Here is a 20,301-nt window from a genome sequence, read left to right as displayed (position 1 = left end):
CTCTTCCTCCTCTCCCGCCAGTTAATTCCTTTCCGGCTGTCGCTCCCCAGCCCTTGCTCTCTCTCCTCCGCGTCTGGCTGAGGATGGGCCAGGGACAGCCGGCCCTCCCTCCGGCCGGAACGCGCGAGTCCCGCGGCGGGCGGCGGCGGGCCGGGGAAGGCGGCTGGGGACCGCGAGCGGAAGAGGCAGGGTGCGGGCCCACGGTGCGCGCCCCCTTACGCGGTGGCCTGCAGTCCGCTCACCCCTCTTTCTCCGCCCCGTCGGAGCCCCGCGCCTTCGGGCGGCGGCAGGGCCTGCCAGGCCGCTCTGCCCTCGTCGGCTTAGCTGCGTCCTGCCCTCGGTCCCGGGAGACCGCCCGCTGCGACCGCGGGCGCTTTGAACAATTCTCGACCTCGTGCGTGCAGGGCGGCCGCGTGCACAGGGACACCCGGGCGTGTGTTGCTTATTGTAATTACAAGACACACAAACGCTTACACTCTCAACGCAAGTTCCTGGAGGAAATAAAACAGGAAGCCCGCTGCTGGAGCAGGTCTCCGTGGAGGTTCTCCAACGCTCGATCAGATACCCCCAGCCCGCGCGGACCGCGCGCTCTGGGAACCCAGCTCCACCGCCGCGGGACCTAGCAGCTCTCGAGACCAGCTCTCTCGACACCCGCTCCTGAGTTTCGTTCTGGAGGTGCAGACAGACGTGTCCTCCCAGCCTAGCGGGGTCCAGCTAAAGTGGGAAGGGAGGACTGTGCACCCTCTCCAGCCTTCCATCACGTCCCCTGCTCCCCACCCCCCCTCGCCGCTGTGTGGTCCCCAAAGAGGGGACACCAGGATTGGAGAGGGACAAGCATGGGGGTGCGGGAAGACAGCGTGCCCGGCTGCGCTTAGAATTTGTCTCCAAAGATGTCACAGTGACTTCCGTTGTCTGCCGGCACTGGCTTGGCACAGTTTCTTCCCTGTTTACCAGCCAGATGACTCCAGCCCCCAAGAAAAAGGCAAAGAACCCCGCGACATGTTTGGCGTTTACCCAAATATTTTCTTCGAAAGCATAACTAGTCAACAAACACGAGGAAATGCCAACCTGTGTTAGCAATTAAAGAGAAGCGCAACAAAACGACGCGCTCCTTACCTCTCTTTGTCTGTCAAATGACCATCTGGGGGGGGAGTCATAGAATTAGGTACTGCTAAAGTTGCTTTGAAACTGGAACTCGCAAATATTGCTGGTATGCATATAAACTCTTAAATCCGTTTGGGGTGCAGGTTGGCACTCTGTACCAAATCCATAAATTTTGCATACCATTAGCTCGTGTAATTCCACTTTTGAGTGACTAGTACACAAAATAATAAAATTCAAAAACAATCGTTTCATACCTAAAGATGTGTTTGCATCATTACATTTTGGAGAAAAATACCCTATGTACTCAACTGAATAAAAGAGGTTTGTGAAATATATTAAATTTGCTTGCTAATATGTTATACAGTTATTAAAACTAATTATGAAATTTAGCAACATGGGAATGAAGACTAATTTCTAGTAAAAACAGGATGCAATATTGTACGATTATAAGTACGGAAAAAGGTTAGCAATAATAATACACGTTGTGGGCGAGAGTCTTTGGAAAGTAGGAAACAGTTTTCTGGTGGGAATGAACAACACTGTCTTCTGAAGGCATTTTGGGCATATGTTTATCACCTAAAAATTCCACCCAATCCATAAAGAAATGTATCTACAGAAAATAGTCAAGAATATAAGGATGTAGTTTCAAGGATGCTCATAACATTTTTAAAGTGGAATAACCTACATACCCAACAACAGGGGATTATTAAGTAAACGTAATGGGATGTTATGTTGTCATTAGAAAATACAACAGAGATTATTTCATCATGTAGAAAAGTGTTAGAGATTTATAAGGGAGGGGGAAGAGAATACGAAGCAGTATAAATTTTAAGATAATTTCAAAAAGAAACAAATGGAAAAATATGCTAAAACAGAAAAATGGTTATCTGTACAGTGGATATTTTTACTTCCTTCTTTTTGCTTTTTTTCAGTTTCCTCAATAAGCACATTATTTTATAAAACAGAAAAAGCTGTTCAAAAGCATTGGGGGAGGGGAAGCAGAAAGGAACGATACCAAAATGCCATTCAAAGTATGCAGGTGTAAAAAGTAATATACTACTATAAGGAGATGTTTTGTGGATTTTTTTCTTTTTTCTCTTCTCCAGATTTTGTGCAAAGTGATTATATTTTTTCAGTAATATTATTAAAAGATGAAATTTTATGTGCAGTGAAACCTAGAGCCTTGTGGTAATTACTCCTATAATTTAGAATGAAATTATTTAAAGGCTCTCTGCTCCCCCTGGTAGGACCCTGCCCAGGTCCTGCCCTCTTCTTGGTTATTGCCTGTCACTAGCCTGTCACTGAGTGAGGGGCAGCATTACTGTGGTGGGGACACTCCTGTGCCCAGCACTGATACAGGGGAGGTCATTGTCACTTCTACCCAGTGGCAGAAGAGCCCTGGGAGGTCTGCTTGTCCCTTATTCCTGGCTCTTGTGGTCAGCAGCTCAGCTGATAGAAGCCCTTGTCACCATCCAAGAGTTTCCTAGATGCACCTGCCTGCTGGCATGAGCTGAGTCCCCTTCCCAAGGTCTTCCAAACATCTCCCTCTGCCAAGACATTGCGCGTCCCTCTCAGAGCCTCCGCTTTGCTCTCTGCCGATGAACCCCCAATAAAAACCTTCCTTAAGTAGATTTTTAGTGCCTACTGCTGCTGATGGTGGTAATAATAACAATATAAAAGCCTAATTGGTGATAAGAGCAACCAACAGTCACTGCAAGTTGAAAACAGGGCCAGGCCCTCAGGTAGGCGCTTCCACCCGCATACTTCCATCTACTCCTCACAACAGGTCAGTAAGGGGTAGTGTTTATACCTTCTGGGTGGGTGATGACACTGAGGCTAACAGGGCCTAAGCTAGTCTCTATCCCCTGAGAAGGGGGAAGGGCTGATTCCTTCAGGTAGACCCTCGGGAGGATTTGCTTGGACTGAAACCTCAGTTGGGGCTTTTGTCACAGAAGGCCACCCAGGGCTCACAGCTGACCTCAGACCTGTGCTTGCTGGCTATGGCTTCGTTGGAGGGTGGGCCCCAGAGGATGGCCCCCAGGTCTCAGTTCGGTCAAGACAGTTGGTCAGTAAGACAGTGAGAGGCCCCGGGACTTCCTAGACGTTTGTGGGAGCCAAACATGTCAGTGGATCCAATTCTGAGGGGAGAACCAAAAACTCAATTTAGAAAAATGGTGACAACCCTGGCTGGTGTAGCTCAGTGGATTGAGCGCGGGCCTGTGAACCAGAGGATCGCGGTTCAATTCCCAGTCAGGGCACATGCCTGGGTTGCAGGCCAGTTCCCAGCAGGGGATGCACCAGAGGCAACCATACACTGATATTTCTCTCTCTTTCTCTCCTTTCCTTCCCCTCTAAAGATAAATAAGTAAAATATTTTTTAAAAAAGAAAAATGGTGATAGCTTGCGTTTGTCTAGCACTTTACATTTTTCACAGTTCTCCCCCGTATTCCCGCTCACTTGATCTTCATAATCACGCCTGGGCCTGGTGTGATTATCAGGACACGGAAAGGTTAAGTGGTTTGCCTGAGGTCCCACTGCTAATAAGTTGCAGAGCCAACTAGAAATTAAATCCAGCCTTGGACTCCCAATCGGGTGCCCTCACAGCAGCACACTGCAGACTCGTGAGCCTTCGAACCCTTCCATTGCAGGAGCTTTACCGAGTGGGCCAGTCCACCCTCCGACGCCCTATGCCCGCAGTCCCAAGACCCAGCCTGTCTCCACCCACCGGGGAGTGAACGCACCGCCCCTGCTCCCCGTCACCCTATCTCCGGTCATCTCCGCCTTGTCCTCCTTCCTCTCAAACCCTCTTTTATCATTTGCATTTTGAAACTGTTTCCTTAATTATCCTCCTGCTGTTGCAAACCTGCTCTCCCTGTCTCTCTGGCATCCTTTGATTTATCTCCGTCTGGATAACAGCTCCCCGATTCTCCTTGGGGAATTCAATTTTCATTCATTTTTCTGGCCGGCTAGATTGATATAGACCCTCTGCCCCGGTCCATATTACTCATCCCCACAGAGAGAGCTGGGGAGACCAACCCTCAGCCCAGCCCCTGGGGAGCCACTGTCTTGTTCAGGGAACCACAAGGAGTTCTCCAATAAAAGGACAGGGGCCTTTGCTCCTCTCCATCTGTCCACCCAGTCCTTCCAGTCATTTGTCACGGGTCCCTTTCGTGGGCCCAGCACTTTGTCATTTGTCTCCTTCTCTTCCCAGAACCTTGCAGGGGTCTCCCCCCACCCCCACGATGCCTATCAGAAGGCAGTGGCTGCTTATCTTAAACCTGCCCCGTGTCCTTGACACGGGGATTGAGGGGACGTGGAAAAGAGCTGGCCCTGCATGTGGGCATCGAACTTTCAAGATAAGATTCTGAGTCAGGGAGTGGCTGAGAAACGGAATCAGAGAAGGGCGCTGGGATCCTCGGAGAAGAGGGAACGTGGCAAGAGCTGGTACATGTGGCCAGCCCTGCTGTAAGGGCTCCGTGGGTAGGAACTCGCTTAATCCTCACCAAGACTTCCAGGCAGGTACTGTTACTATCCCCCCATTTACAGATGAGGAAAGTGAGGCACAAAGTGGTCAAACGATGTGCCCAATGCTGCACAGGCGGTGGGACCAGGGCGTGGTCACAGGCTCCGTCTTTGCCGGCACCGCCAGCATCACCAAACAACTCTTGTTTGAAGGTTCCTGGGCACGGCCAGGTGGTGGACCCGTGCAGAGTACACTACCTGGCAAGGCCAAGTCCTCTGAGGTCCCTCTGTTGTGGCCGCCACATCCCATGGCCTGTGTGCATGGGGAGCTGGAGAACGAACTGGGGAATTTGGTCTCGTTCTCATCTCAGGGTTCATTCTCTCTGTTTCCCATTCAAAATCTAGACTATCTGAGGTCATTTCTTAACTCATGCATCTATTACCGCCTATTGTATGCCAACTCCTTGCCAGACCCTCGAAGACAAGGGCCCAGAGTGCCAAGGACAGACTGCCCACAGACCCCTTTGCTCCAGGGCTCCCAGCATTCCTGCAAACGAGCGTCCTCGAAGATTCCCAGGGGCATCCACCTTCCCCGCACTGATGGGGGTTGGAGGATGGGTCACCGAACATTTGGGCCCTGGGCTCAGAGCACTTGCATTCAGATCTCCACTTGGATACGTCCTGTCCAAGGTTAGGTGATGTCCTAGGTTCCATTGGGGGAACCTTTGGCAGGGTCTTCACTTTGCCTTCTCGCTAACTAAGTGACATAAAAATAGCGCATCCTCTCCTCAGAGACAGTCACGGAAGCACTTAGAGAGATTTTCCCTGGAAACGCAGGCTGCATCATTATCATCCCCCCCTCTGTAATATTTTGCCTGTTTTCCTTTTTCTTGTTTTGTTTTTATGGAAGCAACAAGGGACAAGACCCTCTCTTGGAGGTCTCCAAGCAAAGACTAGAACTTGGGGGCTCCTTGCTTCTAAAAATGTTCATTGGGAAAGAGAGAAGCCCATGCTCCCCGGGGGCCAGCTGGGAGGGGGTTTCCCTGAAGAACCTTCTGGCATTGAGTCAGCCCCCCCAGGGCTCAAACCCTAACACCTAGAGCAAGCTCCTCCATCTCACCAACTTTGTTTTTCTCATCTGTAAAATGGGGATAAATCTGCCTCCATCACAGGGTGCTTGTTGCCCTAGAGATGATATGTCTGAACCCCAGAGCTCAGCATTCAACCCACAGAAGATGCCCAGGAGTCACTCTGGCACATGCGCTGCTGGGAAGACTTGGTTCCTTCCACCTGCTTCCCCAGACAGCCTCCACCTCACACCACGGTGCTCCGTCCCGGCCTCTCATCACACGCAACTCTGCCCACACAACCTGCACTTACGCTCTTTGTTTTGTTTTCAAAGACCGTGCAACTTTATTTAACAAAAGAACGTGGGCCTCAGAGGCGGCCCCGCCACCGCCCCTTCTCCTTTTCTCTCTTCCCCTGCAGTCTCCAGAGTACAGAGGGCTCCCTGTCCAACAGTGGTCTTGGGAACCAGCCTTTTTCTAGCGCTTCGTCCTTCGCTAAGGGGCTTTGTGCACCTTGGCTTCCCCACACCTCCCACGAGAGGCTGATAGAGCACATGATTTGACGACCACTCTGCACATGAGGAAACAAGGCAGGAAGGTGGACTTCAGTCCCGGAGCCCCCAGTGAGGAGGCTACGGGGGCAGAGCAGGAGGGGGCGGGAAGTCCAGCCCGGCTCCATGTAAAAACAGGCAGGTATCGGGACTAACCTATTAAAAAAACCATCATCCTTTGGCAAAACATTCTTTTACTGGAAGAGCTTAACTCAGCAGCTTCCTCGCAGGAACTGACTTCCAACCAAAAGTCGTGGATGTGCCAGATGGGGACCGAGGTGACAGGAGGAAGGCCCCGCCCAGGAGGTTCGTGGGGCGAAAAGGGAGGCAGGGGTCACACTCTGGACTCTGGGACCAGACGGGCTCCGGTGTCCGGCTAGCGTGTGACCCGCTGTGCGCCTCTGCGTGCAGATTTGTGAAGTGGGGAGAGGAATGGCACCTGCCTGAGAGTATTGTCACAGGGGGCCTGCGGCTGTGAGCGCAGGGCCTGGCGGAGGGAGGTCCCTCCGTGTCACCGCTCTTCAGCGGGTAAGGACAGTGAACGTATCACCTCTCACATTCTTTGCAGCCCTGGCTCACCATGAGGAGCCTGTCCCTGGTCACCAACGTTTCTGCATGAAAACATCGGCCCACAGAGAAGGGACCAGGACGCTGCAGCCATGGCCACTTTGGATGGTCAAGTAAGGGACTCTCCAGCCCCTGTCCTCCTGTTCCCTGGGGATGACACCCAGAGTGTTGTCCTGAGAAGGGGCGGGTGTGCCATCCCGCTACCGAGAGGTCCTCCGGCAAACACCTGCGACAGCTTCTGCGGTTCCCCAGCCCCGCCCAAAGCTCGGGGCCCACCCACCACCTGTGCCCCTGGGCATGCGGCCAAACACAGATTCCGACCCAGCAGGTCAGGGCTCTAGTGTCTGCCTCGCTAACCAGTCGCCCGGTGACAGCGACGCTGAGGCCTGGAGGCCACGCTGCCTGCACGGATGCTCTGGGCCTTCGCAGTCGAACACAGCAGCCGCTAGACACGGGTGGCTACCGGGCACCGGAATGGGGCCCGATCAGAAGTGAGACCCGCTAGAAACATAAATCACGTGTCAGGTTTTGAAGACATGGCACAAAGGAAAGGGTGTAAAATATCTCGTTAAGATTTTTAAAACTCCGATTACATGTTGGAATGGTGATATTTTGGATATATCAGGTTAAATAAAATCCGTTATTAACTTCACGTCTTCCTTCTGTTAGCATGGCTACTGGGAAACTTTGCCTGACTGAGGGACTGGCATTACACTTCTGCTGGACAGTGCTGCTCTGGGGTGTGCTGACTCGCACGCGCTGTGCGTGTGCACTCACACGCACGGACGCCGACGGCAGACCCTTTCCTTCCCAGCATCCAGCACAGCGTCTGGCACCAAGTAAGGGCCCAGTGAGCACTTGCTGTGTGAATGAGGGAAGGATGCTCCCACATGTGGCCCCGTGAGGGACGGGCCCCTCTGCTAATGAAGAGACCTCAGCTGCACGAGACAGCGCCAGACACAGCGCAGGTGGCTGTGCCTGAAGAATGACCATCTCCCCCTCGCAGTTGACCCTGACCTGCCACCCATCCATTCTCCCTCAGGCTCAGCCCCGCCCTCTGCTCTTTTCAAGGCTTTGATGGCCGAGAAAAAGGAATTCTGGTGCTCCCTCCCCAGGGGCAGCCACATAAAGGGGACTGTGTGACGGCCAGGGACCACTGTGTGCCCTCTAGGCTTCCCACTATCCTCAATGCCACTTGCAGCTAACCCCAGGGGTGACACCCCTTTCCTCTGCTCCCCTCCCTTAGGGCTTTCTTTGTGGCCCGTGCCCTCTTCCTGCTGGGGGGGTGTTGGGGGTGGGGTGAGGCAGTGGGGAGCTCATGACCATGGCACAGGCCAGGCCTGATCCTGCACTGACCTCCCTAAGCCCCAGTCACAGCCAGAAGGGGCCACAGAGGTGGGAGGGAAAGCAGTTTCTGAAGATGTCCCCCCTCTTCCACCTGGAAATTGGCAGGGAGGGAGAAAGGACAAGCCCAGAACCCAGAGCCCAGACCCCAGCTGGTTCTTCACATCCTCCCATACTCCCAATGACCAGGGACCAGGGTCAGTTTCCAGGGCACAGCAGCCTGGGATCTGGGGGTACAGCACTTATGGAGGGAATCCCAGCTCCGGCAGAGGCTCCGGGGAGCCAGGAGGGTCCCTGGGGTGCTCAGGAGCTGGGCAATGGGCTCTGTACCGAATCACTGGGCTCCAAGCTGATTTCTGCCCCCTCTGCCAGGGCCCAAGTGTGTGTCCACATGCACCCAGACCCTCCCACTTCCCTGTGTCCCTCACTCTCCTCCCGACCATTCCCCCCAAGCCTCGGACACTAAGCGGGACAAAGAGAATTCTTGAAGCGAGTGAACTTACCAGAGGTCAAGGGAAGGATCCGCCTTCATGGTGAGGAGGTGGAGGCTTCCACGGCTGTTCTGCCCCGGTGCAGGCGGCTTTACAGGGAAGTCAGAGCCTATCTGCCCCATCCAGAGTGGGCGCTGGGGCGGGGCCGTGACTGGGGGCCAGGGGCTGCTCTAAAGGACGAGGACGGGATGCAGCCCAGAGGAGGCCTCTCTCCTCTTTGCTCGGAGAGAAGGTGCTCTGTTCCCCCTTGGAAGCTGGGGAAAGGAGGGCCTGCCTGGGGGAGGGGAGCAGAGGGCCTGGAGACCGCCTCAGAGAAAATGAAATTGCACTCGAGGGCAAATTCTATTAGGGAATAGAGCCTGTCTCTCAACAGCCTGCGTCCATTTAGGTGATTAGCTCAGCCGAGCACCTCCGCCCTGAGCCTGGCCAGCTCCGTCCCTCAGCTCGGGGACCCTCTGGGGGCCTCTGCTCCCCTCTCCTGGCCCCCAGCCTGCCCTGGGGGGACTCTTATCTGGCCACTCACAGCCTCCAGGCTCTTTGAAAGTGACCAAGAGGGCCTGAGGGCCCCACCCTTCACAGAGGCAGGGATTTACCCTGCTTAACTTAAGGGGCAGGGTGGGGGGGTCAGAGGTCAGATACAGCAGAGACCAGCGGTCACAGTGTGGTCAGCTGGCTGGAAGACAAGAAGGCTCTGGGTAGGTGGAGAAGGAAGAAGGCGATCCAGTGAGTGAAAAGGCAAAAGTAAAAGCGAGGAGAGGGCCAAGGGGCAGGGTCTGAGTCAGCATCCTTTGGCACCAGAAAGTAGGTACAGAAAAATACGAGTGGCTGACATTTGGAGAATGTCAAAGGTCACGATAAACTGATATAATGTAATGGGAAGCGGTAACAGATTCATGTGTAAACTGGGCACAATGGTAATAACAGGCGCCTTATGGGAATCTCGGGCTGCTGAATGCTCCCGGTAAGAGTTCCCTGCGTGGCAGGCAGGGGGCGGTATTAATAGCTATTTGTTGTCTGCACAGTCATGCTGTATCGGGGCTTTGGCAGGAGGGTCTAGGTGTGAAGCCCTGTGGAGGCCCACCCACCAGTCCCCTATGTCCCAGCACCACGGGCACCCAAGATCCCAGATACACAGGCCAGTCTCAACCGCTGGACTCTCCTCCGTGCCCTGCGGGCCACCTGCTCCATCAAGAGATGGTTTCTCCTCCACAGTAACCAGAGTTTGTTTGGTTGCCTACCGTGTCCAGCTATAAAATCACTTCATTTGCTTAACACAACTTTTTAAACACCTAAAATATATCCTAAAGAGAGCAGGGCGTAGTTTCCAGAACAAGGAGAAAAACCCAAGCACAGGCCACAGAGAACGAGTTCTGGGAACACGGGACGGCGTGTGAGGCACATCGCTGACCCACGACGTGCGTGTCGCAGAACAGCGGGCCTTCCCCTCTCACGGGCTCTTCTCAGGCCCACCCGGCGCCCTGGCGGCACAGAGTTCGGCCCCAGTGAGCTTAACCTTGGCATCAAGGGGTAAACAGAGGTTTTCCTGGCTGGAGTGGTTGCCGTAGCCCGAAGAACCGAGGGATTTGTGTTCTGTGGGGTCGGGCAGAAGACTGGATGGCTATTCAGAAGGAGAAGATGCCGAGGGAGGGAAAGAGAAAAGCACGTGGTGTGCTGGGGACAGGGAGGTTCCCGTCCCCAGGCTGAGTGCCAGTTAGTCGTGCTGTTTGTTGAGGCTGAAGAGAGAAGCCCAGGGCCCTCCTCTGCAGGGCCCGACCTGAGGTGGGCTCCAGGGGGCCGCCCAGCCCCGGTCCAGCTGTCAGGGCTTGGGGTTAGCACCTGAAGGTAGTCGGCGAGTCCTGGGAGCAGGCTGGTGTCGCAGGTGGCCTGCCCCTCCGCCAACCACCACACTGGGGCCTCCTCCAGTCTGCCAGAGTCCGGGGTCCCTGGCCTCAGACACCGGAGAGCATTGACAGGGCCCCTGCTCCCTGAGAACACCCTGTCCCCCACGAGGGACAGCTTTCTCCTCGGGGTTCCAGCCGTCTTCACGACAAGAACATCCCGACAGCACTCATTCCTGCTCTTGACGGACTTGGGCATGTCCACCTCGTTCCAGCCACCCCGTCGTGGGGACCTCACGGGCGACTTTGAGAAGGCCCGTGATCGCTCAAGCAGGGTTGATTCCCGTTAGCTTTTCTCTCCCAAGACATCTTATTTACAAGAGGCCTCAGCACTGGAGACCTCGGCAAATGGGGGGCACCCCTGCCTCCCAGGATCACACATGACCTCGTGCTCGGGGCCCGGCCCCCAGAGGTGTTTCCCTGACGGTAACGGTCATGGGCGCTGTCCTGAAGCCTTGGTCCCTTTCCTGGTACCCACCTCTCCTGACAGTGAGGAAGCTGTCTCGTTCACCATCACGTTCCCGGCTCCAAGGACAAGGCCCCGCGTAGGATGGCATCCTAGCCCATATTTGTTCCCCGAATGGAGGAAGGGGTGAGTGAGTGATGATTGAATCACTGTTCCAGCCCAGGAATGGGGAGGAGCCCAGCGCATCCTGCCTGGGGCGGTGGAGTGGCTGGCAGTGGGTCAGTGGCCTGTCAGGACTGGTTAGGCTGCAGGACCCGTTATTGGGGAGGTCGCTGGCTGGAAACTCGTGGTTATGGCTGTCAGGGCCTGCTTCCCCATCACTCCTAATGGTCCCTGGCTTTTTATGTACTTCCTGCTCTCTCGGGGCATCCCGCAGACTTTATTACATAAGCCACGTGGTCCCTGTGATGAGAGCTACCGAAGAAAGGGAAAGCCTGGGATAATGACCCAGACACCGAAGCTCAGGAAGGGCCACCGCAGAGCCTCCTGCTTTGGCCGCTGTGGCTGGAATGAGGCTGGGGGTCCTGCCCATGAGCCCACAGGGTGCTGGCTGGCCCTCCTCATCCCGCCCCCAGCACCTCCAGTGTCACAGGGCCAGATCCTGCACCTGGAAGCATCTGAGAAGACTCCTAGGCCAGCCCGTTGCTGCAGATTTATGTCCGTGCATGCCTGCACGGCGGACACCTGGCCCCCAGGTGCACACAGCACCTGGCCACAACAGGTCTACCAAGGCTCAACTGTTAGGGTGCTTCTGAGGACCAGATATCTCTCCTCTCCCTAGGAGGCTGCGTGCATGCAGGGCAGAGAGAGTCGAATCAGCCTAGGGCAGAGGGGCTGAGTCCGAGCACGTTCAGAAAGCGTTTTACTTCCTGGTGACATGGAGGCCACACATTCATCCGTCAGCCACTAGGTGAGCAGCCAGGATGACAAACAGAGACACAGGGATAGATGGGATGCAGCCCTTGCCTTCCCGGAGTCCACGGTCGGGTGGGGGAGGCCACGTGGTCAGCATGCACCGTCAGCGAGGTGATAGGGGTGACAGGAGAGGGAAAGGACGGGGCTTGCCATGGCCTCCAGANCTACCAAGGCTCAACTGTTAGGGTGCTTCTGAGGACCAGATATCTCTCCTCTCCCTAGGAGGCTGCGTGCATGCAGGGCAGAGAGAGTCGAATCAGCCTAGGGCAGAGGGGCTGAGTCCGAGCACGTTCAGAAAGCGTTTTACTTCCTGGTGACATGGAGGCCACGCATTCATCCGTCAGCCACTAGGTGAGCAGCCAGGATGACAAACAGAGACACAGGGACAGATGGGATGCAGCCCTTGCCTTCCTGGAGTCCACGGTCGGGTGGGGGAGGCCACGTGGTCAGCATGCACCGTCAGCGAGGTGATAGGGGTGACAGGAGAGGGAAAGGACGGGGCTTGCCGTGGCCTCCAGAGGGGAGGAAGAGCCTGACAGCGGTGGAGGCTCCTCAGAGGAGGGGACATGTAACCCAGGCAGGAGTTGGGTGGGGAAGGATTGTGGGTGGGGGGAAGGGCACACACAAAGGCCCATAGCGTGGGACAGCCTGAGACCGGGGGACCCACAAGTCCTACTTACAGGTTACTGGCCAGGGGCACTTGCCCCTCGGCCCTGGACCCCTCACACCAGGGACGTCTTGCTAAAAGTTACCCCAAGCTGTGCCCTGTCTCGTTGAAACACCCCCCCGCCCCTCCTGCCTGCAGGATGGAGTCTGGACTTCCAGGTTATTCCTTCAGTGCCCTGTTCGGGCCACGGCCCTCCCACTCACTCTTAGTGCTTCTCCCTGCCTCTCTCCCTCCCCCACCCCTGTCCCTCATGCCAATATCCTGGTGAACCCCCACTCTTCCTGCATGGCCCCCACCTTCCCTGCCTGAAGGGGAGGTGACTGCGGGCCCCCCAGCACCTCAGCCATTCCAGGGGTGTCTGCCTACAGGCTGAGTCGTAATGGGACCCTTCCACATGGGTCTCCCTCTCGAGACCCTGCACTCCTCGAGAGTAGGGCACATGCCGACGTTTGCTCTGAATGTGACTGCCCCTCAGGAGAAGCCCCCCACCCCCAAAAGCTTTCCTCTGGAGTGGGGACAAAGTGCGAGGACCAGCCCATCTGTGGGAGACTCTGTTCCACAGTCTGTAAGCCACGACTGCGGCCTGCTGCAGCAAGCTCCCCCCGCCCCACCCTCCCAAAACATACGGACATTGATTCGGTCTTCTTGGTCACAGAAGCAGGACAGGGGTGACAGCCACTGTTGCTCGGACCACAGGCTCGACACAGAAAGGAATTCTCCCAGGGAGAAAGGGAGCGTGCCGCAGTCTCTCCCATCGCCTGGAGGGGCAGCTTCCTTTGGCTGGTAATCCACCATGAAGGCCGCATTTCACACTTGTCGCTCCCAAACCGGCCCCAGGGAATTGGCCCGGGTTACCACACACTCCGCAGGCAGGCCGTGCGCAGGGTCTGGCCCATGGTGGGTGGGCGGGGAGAGCGAAGCTGGTGGTGGAGCCGCCACCGAGGGCTGGACGCCGCACCCTTGGCTGGGGGTGGCCTGGCTGCCGGCCGCCACGGTCATCTGTCTGCTGCGTTCTCCGGCTTATTCACCTGATAACCCTGTCCCTCCCCCTGATCTTGGCAAGGACAATCTCCTGCCAGGCCACCCCCCACACAGGGTTGTCGTTGGCTCCACACCGGATGGTGATGAGGGCTGTTTTAGACACTGTGATGATCTTCTCCCGGCCCCACTGCCGTGGTCTCCTCCAGCCGACAGGATGTGGCCTGCTGGTGTCTGTGGGTTCAGGGTCTCGTTTGGGAAGCACTCTCCCACGGCCGTGTCACGAAGACGTTCTCCCATATTTCCTTTCGTTAGCTTTCTAATTTTTCACCCTTCACATTTAGGTTTTTCATCCCTCTGGCGCCCATCTCTAAGAGTACAAGGCAGAGTGAGTCCACATCCCCCTCACCAGCGACTGTCCCATCCGTTTGTGACACCACCTTCTTCAGGTCGGACATTTCCATATTTTCATGGCTCTCCCTTGGAACTTTTCCTCATGACCCACTGGTCTGTTGATTTGTTCCATTTGTTCCAAATCACACTTAAAAAAGCATTGTAGTACAAGCCCCTACTTTGCTCCCCCCGCCAAATCTGACTTAGTGATCAGCGAAAGGGGCCCCGAGGCGTGGTACCAAGTGCAGAAAGCAGGGTGCTGGATGCCGTTTGGAATATGTGTCTCTCCTTGTGTTTCCACAGCGCAGCTTTGAAAGGACAGGAGGAAACCAGTGGCCCCACGGGCTGCCCGGGAGGGACCTGCGCGGCTGGGAGACAGCAGGGAGAAAGACATCTCACTCTCCGTCGGAATTTGGTTAATGCTTAAGCATGTGTTGCTATTAAAATACGCACAATTAATTTTGTAAAGATTTTATTTATTTGTTTTTAGAGAGAGGTGGGGGAGGCTGAAAGGGAAGGAGAGAAACATCGATGCAAGAGAGAGACATCCATCAGTTGCTTCTCGCACGAGCCCTGACCAGGAATCAAACCTGCAAACCTTTCACCCTGCGGGATGATGCCCAACTAACTGAGCCACACGGGTCAGGGCAGAAATTAATTTTTCAAAAAAGAGTCAAGTGTGCAAAAGGACTTTGGGATGAGTAAAGGACTTTGAATGCATTTCGGTGTTGCCTTTGAGGATGGTACTAAGTGCCTCCGTGGAAGGATACCGTCTTCCCATGTGCAGTACCCCCCCCCCCCCGGGGGCACTGGCTGCCTGGACGTCCTTTGCTGCTTGGGTCTCTAAGGTTCCTCGCTGTCCTTCCCTGGCCCATGGCGATTAGGAAAGGAGGCTAATGGTATTAATAGCAACATATAGTGTCCTGGCTAGGTGGCTCAGTTGGTTGGAGCCTCATCCCGTATACCCAAAAGTTTGCAGGTTCGATTCCCCATCAGGGCACATACATAAGTTGCAGGTTCGATCCCCAGGGCATGTACGAGAGGCAACCGGTCAATGCTTCTCTCTCACAAAGATTTTTTCCCTCTCTTTCTCTCTCCCAACCTCTGTCTCTAAAATCAATAAACATATCCGCAGGTGAGGATTAAAAAAAACACACAGTGACCTCCTGTTATGAGTCGGGTGCCACCAGCCACACCTTTCATCCTGTGCTACCTACCTCCTTCACAGACGGAGAAATTCAGGCTCAGAGAAGCACTTGCCAAGGTCACGTGGCTGTCCCTGTCCTCGTGGAGCTCAGAGGAGCCAGAACAAGGGACAACATCCAGGTGACCGCATTGCCGTGTGCTCAGGTTGCGAAGTGATTGTGGCCGTTTCACACTCAGTGTAAAGAATGGGCACCTCATTTCCCCCTCACGCTGGCTGCTGTCTTTTCTTTCACGTTTGCCGGTCGCATAGACAAAAGCAGCATCTCTCTCGTTTGGGTTTGATACGTGGGCCCAGTATTTTCAAAAGGGCTTTAGTACTTGTCTTATTTACAAAAGGACTTTAAAATCTTTTAATCCTATTTATTGTCCTTATTTTTTCCCCCAAAAGAAATGTTTATTGCAAAAATTCAACTCAATCGATGGCCCCTAAGTTCCTATGTCTGAGCCAGGACTAGGCTGAGGCCACAGAGGCACCTGGGCATCAAGTGTCAGGATGTGTCACCCTCGATGCCGCCTGCACCGGAGGGACCCTGAGGACACTTGTCTCTCTAAAGTCTGTGCCCTCGGTACCTCCCTTGCCTCGCTCTAGTCCCGACCCGGATTTAAGGCCACCCCGGTCTATACTTTCTGGGTGTTCCACTGGGCACAGTTTGGTGTCTATTCTTCCAGACATTTATACATATATTTATACAAACACACACACAGTTGACCTTAAACACGTGGGTGTGAACTGCACAGATCCACTTACACGTGGATTTCTTTCAATAAATACTGCAAATGTATTCTCTCTTCCTTATGATTTTCTTAACATTTTCTCTTTTCCAGCTGACTTTATGAGAAGAATACAGTGTCTAACATACATAGGATACAAAACCTGTGTGAATGGGCTGTTTATGCCGCCAGTAAGGGTTCCGGTCAACAGCAGGATATTAGCAGTTACGTTTCAGCGGGGGAGGGGTCCAGGTTACACTTGGGTTTGCAGCTGTAGGGGGTTTGGCCGCCCCGACCCGTGTGGTTTAAGGGTCAACCGTGAATATTATAATGTGAATATTATAAATCATATTACTTACATATATTAACACATTACAGTTAATAATGTTCCACTTACAACACTTACATTAAATTACACTTCATAATTACATTATTACATATATACTTAGTAATCACCAATATTTACGTTTACAGAAATGTATCCTTGGACATCTTATACCAATACTTGCAAACTAATCTCACTTTGAGACAGCGTGTTTTGTAATAGTCATACCCTCTGTTATATTTATGGCATATATTTTTCCAGTTCTTTAATGTGTAACTTGGTTTTATTTTTAACTTAAAAAAATTGGCCTTAAGTAGATAAAATTCTCACTTTAGTTATATGTTTCATTGTTTTTTTAAAGATTTTATCTTTGCAGGGGAAGGGAAGGAGAGAAGGAGAGAAATATCAATGTATGGTTGCCTATCATGTGTCCCCTGCTGGGAACTGGCCTGCAACCCAGGCGTGTGCCCTGACTAGGAATCGAACCGCGCGATCTTGTGGTTCGCAGGCCCACACTCAATCCACTGAGCTACACCAGCCAGGGCGGTTTCATTGTTTTTGTGCTTGCAAAAATAGTCAAATATTCAGTGATACTTCCCCATGTCTTCTTTTTTACTCACTGAGCTGTGTTTGGGTCCCCAGTGTGAAGGCGGGGCCCTGGCTGAATTCTCTCTAAATAATCAGGATTCTCAGTGTCACTTGCTAAACATTAATTCCTCCCTCTCCAGACCAGAACGCCAACCATCAGAAGCTGAGAACCCGACAGGGACCATCTTGGCCGATCCTGGCTCAACCAGCGGCAGCTCTGTGGTGGCGAGGCTCCGGGCAGCCACGGCGGGGAGGCAGGTCGTGCCTCGGGGTGACGGAGGAGCGTTGACCGACATCCCCCACAGCCTGGTGCAAGGCCTTGGCCCTCTCAGCACAGAGATGAGCGAGTCTTGCTGAAGGAGCATCTGGGCACCGCCAGCCCTGCCAGGTGGCCCTCGCCCTAGAATCTGAACTCAAGCTCCTTCAGTTGTTCTCAGGGCCCCCAGGCCAGTGCCCCATAGACTGACCCCCCAGCTTCATTTCATCACCTTAGCAGAGGGCCCCTCCTCTGCTTTGTGTCCTCCAGACACTTCTCTCCCAGTCTTCGACCCACACCTGCATACACACCCCCAGGTAGCGGGGAAACCTGGAGGGGAGGGGCCCAGGAGGTGAGCAGAGAGCCTGGACCATCAGCCCTGTGCCCCCCAGTGACCCTTGCGGAGGCCACCGCGCCCCACGAATGGGTGCCCTACTCTCCGATGCAATCACCAAGGCTTCAGGACCTGGGACCCCAGTGCGCAGGGCCTCTCCCCCGAATGAGGAGACCACGCTGCTGGGGTCCAGTCGGAGCAAAGGCCCAGGGTGCGGGGGCAGGCATGAGAAGGATTGTTGTTTTCCCTCTGGGCTATGAATGATGCCCCCCACGCCTCCCCCACCCCCGTCCCCATCCAGGGCAGCAGAGGAGGGGAGAATGCGAGCCCTGGGGACTGGCCAGGCTGGGTGGGACACTCGGGAGAAGCTGGGGCCCCATGGTTGTGGGCAGTCCAGACCCAGGACAGCGGAGGCTGCAAGCCAGGCCCCGGTGCCAGGGGTGAAGGTTAAACGGATTTTTCTGGAGTTCGGTTTGGTTCTCGAGCGGGATGTGTGAGTGTGTGGGTGGGGACTAGCCTTTGTCCTCACAGGTCAGCCCTGAGGTGGGCAAGGTGGGGGGGTGCTAGGGAAGGGATGGGTCACTCCGCAACTTCCCTGAACTGGGGGAGGCTCGGGGGGGGGGGGGCGATCTCAGGGAGAACTAGGCCGTGCCGGGGCCCAGAAGGCCCTGGGTGTCTTCCTTGGGCTGCAGCCTGGGTGAGCCCTCCCCGTCACAGCTGTCCTACAAGGTCACACAGGTCACACAGGCAGACTTCCTTCCATCCGCCGTCCCTTCTGGAAGGCACTGAAGGCACAAACCCTCACTGGGCTGACAGTGAAGCAGCTGGCATCGCAGTCAGAGAGGAAAAGGCCCCTCAGGGACCGGAGCCCAGTCTGGGGCCTTCGTCTTACAGCTGAGGAAACCGAGGCCCCAGAGGTTAATGGTTCACCCGAGAGCTGGAACCAGCTGGTCAGTGAGCGACCAGGGGCACGAACCAGGGGTCCTCATCTTCCGTCAACTGCTAAGGCCTTTCGGCCAGTGCCAGGGCTGCGTGGGTTCCTTGGAGCCCACTCCTCACCCCACACGCGTGGGATGGACTGCACCAGGGCTCCCCCACCTCCACCCCATGTCAAGGTGGTCGGGGAAGAGCCAGGCCAAAGGTGGACACCCTCTCTGGGACTGCCTTAGCCTGGGGACGGCTTATGAATGAAGGCACCCCTCAGGCTGTGTCCTTCCACCCCTGCTCTAGCACACCCCTGTACCCTCCTGCCCGTGGCTCCTCACCTTTTGGGTCTTGGAGAGGCCACCGCAGCCCCTGCCGGTCTCCATCCTTCAGAGCACCTAGCACAGTCTCCCCCGCCACCCCCTTCCCTCTGCAGTGTGAGCTCCATGACAGCAGGGAGGGATCATGTGTCTCTTCTCTGTTAGTCCCCAACTTCTAGGCCGGTGCCACTTTGAAAAATTCCTTTAAATATTTTTTAGAGTTTTTTTGCTTAGAATTTCTGGTATGCACTATTTTTCTTTGCTGGACTCAGTGGCACGCCCCGTCCCTCCCCATTGGCCCTGCTAACAAACACGTCTTGCCCAGCCCAGCCCAGCCTAGTCGCCACCTCCTCACCCCCCTACCCCCCCACCAGGAGACCCATCCTGAGCGCTGGGTAGGCGACATCCAGGGCAGAGGCCAGCTCCTCTGTCTGGCCCAGACCTGCTGTGCAGGGCTTCCCTGAGGACCCCTCCTGTGTGGGAGCTCTGCCAAGGAGTAGAGAACAACCTAGAACGGAGGTGGCGGGTGGAGCTCAAGTCACAGAAGCCCAGGCCCCAGCTCAGGGCCTGGCAGAGTGGGTGGGGGAAGGGACCAGCTGGTGGGCGAAGCCGTTATCGATGCTGCCGAAAGCCCTGGGGAAATCAAGGTGAAAGGCAGCAGCCTTGCAAAGAAGGAGGCCCGCCCCTTGTTTATCCATCGGTGGCGCTGGGACAGGACAGAAAGATGCTGGAGGAGGGAGACCACCCTGAGGGCCGGGACCTCCCTCCGAACACCTGAGCTTGGTTTTAGAAAACGTGCTCCCTGGAGTGCTGAGGGCTGGTGCCTGAGAACCCTCTGCACCTGGCATTGCGTCCGGCACCTGGTGGTGGGGGAACAGGTGGACTCAGACAGGCTTGCTCCCTGGGGGCCTCTCTCACACCCCTGCAGGCCAGGGCCGCAGCCTGTCCGTCCCTCAGCAGGCCAGCCGGGGCTGCTGGGGCAGGGAGGTGAGCAGAGCTGGCCCAGGAGGACAGAGAAGGCAGGTGGATGACGAGAGCGGGGACGCAGACAGGGACCCTCAGGTAGATGAGAGGCCTGCAGAGCTCCAGGCTGGGATCCACCGAGGGAACGCAGGGCTGACACCGCAGGGGAGGGGGATTGACTCCTGCTGCCCCACAGCTGCCCCAGCAGAGGGGGTGTGCTTGACACCCCACCCCCCTCCTTCCACAGCCAGACGGTCTGAGCAGAGTGATGTCAAAGAGAAAACCCTAAATCGGATTGAGGCTCCTGCTCCCCCTTAATGAGGTTCATTATCAGCCGCTCTGATCCTTGTAAAGCCCAGCAGGCCGGATTGGGGGCAGGCCTCTAATCTGGCTGACTCCTCCTGCTGAGCAGCCAGGCCAGGCCCCCAACAAACAAGCCCTCTGCTTGCCAGGGAGCTGACGACCCAGAATGCAGGCAGGTGCAGACAGAGGTGCCTGTAGCAGGGCAGGGAGGACCTGGGCAGGTGCTCCCGGGGGGTGTAGGGTCTGCCCCGGCTCATAAGGAGACTGCTGGGGGCTGGGGCAGTCGGGGGGGAGGGGCCTGTCCAGGAGGAAAGGGCTGCGACTGGGCACCTTGTCCTCAACACAGGCCAGGAGCTCTGTGGGCCAGGGGAGATCATGCCTGGCCGGGTCCCTCACGGCAGGACTCTGCACATTCTGCCCAGACCCTGGACACGAGGTCTCCCAGGAGCAAGTTGAAGGATACATGGG

The sequence above is a fragment of the Sturnira hondurensis genome, unplaced genomic scaffold, assembly GCF_014824575.4.
Source record: "Sturnira hondurensis isolate 20B ecotype Veracruz unplaced genomic scaffold, ASM1482457v3 Scaffold0022215, whole genome shotgun sequence".
Classification (NCBI taxonomy): Eukaryota; Metazoa; Chordata; class Mammalia; order Chiroptera; family Phyllostomidae; genus Sturnira; species Sturnira hondurensis.
The sequence above is the reverse complement of the archived record's forward strand: the minus strand, read 5'-3'. Positions refer to the sequence as shown.